This window comes from Orycteropus afer, unplaced genomic scaffold, assembly GCF_000298275.1.
Source record: "Orycteropus afer afer isolate SDZICR_OR568_19922 unplaced genomic scaffold, OryAfe1.0 scaffold00323, whole genome shotgun sequence".
NCBI lineage: Eukaryota > Metazoa > Chordata > Mammalia > Tubulidentata > Orycteropodidae > Orycteropus > Orycteropus afer.
Window position 1 is genome coordinate 3,920,934 of NW_006921910.1, and position 1,886 is coordinate 3,922,819.

General features: G+C 33.9%; 1 protein-coding gene across 1 annotated transcript in view; it reads right to left on the reverse strand.

Moving 5' to 3' along the window:
- LOC103206579 (store-operated calcium entry regulator STIMATE) overlaps nt 1–1,886 on the reverse strand; it is a 144,213-nt gene that overhangs the window by 115,178 nt on the left and 27,149 nt on the right. The gene's annotated exons all lie outside the window — the stretch shown is intronic.

Below are 1,886 nucleotides of genomic sequence, written 5' to 3' on the forward strand. Positions count from 1 at the left end.
AATCCACCAGCCACTCCTTGGAAGGAAGATGGGGCAATCTACTTCCGCAGTGATACTGCCTCAGAAACCCAAGGAGGGGTCACTATGAGTCAGTCCGACTTGACGGCACATAATAACAACACACAATGACATCACAATGTCTCAGAGGCAAATGGCAATCCTAGTTCACACCAAGAAGATAAAGCAGTACAAACGAGAGACTAGAATCCAGAGCTAGAAAACCTCTCTAAGGAAGAAGTGGCATTGGAATTATCTGATAAGGAATTCCAAAGAATTATATTTAAGTACCCTGGAAACACTGACAAATCAAGGAAAACACTCTAGAAGACTTCAGGAAAACAATGCAAGAACAAACTGATAAAATAAATTAAAAATTAGAAACCATGCAAAAATAGCAAATAGAAATCCAGAAGATTAACACTAAAATTTCAGCAATATATAACACACTGAAAGGGTAAAGGAGTAGAACTGAGTCAATGGAAGAATTAGTGACACTAAAGACAAATCCTCTGATACTACTTTGTTAAGAAAACAATCAGAAAAAGGAAAAAAAATGAAGAAAGCCTAAGATTTATATGAGACACCATCAAGAGGCGTAATTTACATGTAATCAGAATTTCAGAAAAGGAAGAGACAAATGAAACCACAGACAAAATGGTTGAAGATTTGTTGGAGGAAAACTTCCCTAATTTGATGAAAGATGAGAAGACATGCTCTCAATAAGTTTAATGAACCCCAAACAGAATAGAGTCCAAAAGAAAATCACGAATATATCATCAAACTTTTGAAAACCAAAGATAAAGAAAGAATCCTGAAAGCAACATGGGAAAAACAAAAAGTTGCCTAAAAAGGACAACCAACAAGACTAATTTCTCTGATTTCTCTGATTTCTCAGTAGAAACCATGCAGGCAAGAAGGCAATGGGATGGCATATATAAAGCCCCAAAAGAAATATACTGCCAAACAAGAATTATACTCCCAGAAAAACTGTGTCTTAAATATGATAGTGAAATTAGGACATTTCCAGATAAACAAAAATTAAGCGGATTGTTCAAACCACACCAACTTACAAGAGATGTTAAAGGGAGTCCTCCAGGGAGAGAACTAACAGCAGCCAACTGATGATTAATGCACATGACAACATAACCCAGATACATAAGTACCCAAAGTTAAGTAAACTTACAAAACTGTAAACACAGAACCAGAAACATCAATTTGTAAATGAGAACAATTACAAAGCAAAAAGAGGGAATAGTGTAGGTACAGAACTTCCAAATGGAGACGAAGTCGAAACAATTTTGAGATAGAATGGACTTGGAAAGAAATTAATAAATCACAGGGTAACCTCAAAGAAAATTAATCAACTGCCTTATCAAAATAAAAAAGAGGAAAGCCACAAATATTAGAACATACTAAAACAAAAGCAACGAAGGAAATGATATAAAAAAAATCATAAACAAAATGAGCTCAGCACAGAAAATTATATGGAACAAAGAAATCAGCACACCACAAAAAACACATAACAAAATGACAGCAATAAATTCATATTGGTTGAAAATTACACTAAATGTAAATGGATTAAATGCACCAATCAAGAGACAAAGAAATGCAGAATAGAGAAAACATGACTCATTAATATACTGTCTAAAAGAGACTCACCTTAGATACAAAGACAAAAATAGACTAAAAATCAAAGGTTGGAAAAAAAATATATCAAGCAAATGGCATTCAAAAAACAGAAGTGGCAATATTAATTTCTGACAAAATAGACTTTAAGACAAAATACCACTATAAGAGACAAGGTAGGAACAACCTAGATGTCCATCAACTGAGGAATGGATAAATAACCAAACTATGGTACATACACACAATGGAATACTATGCAA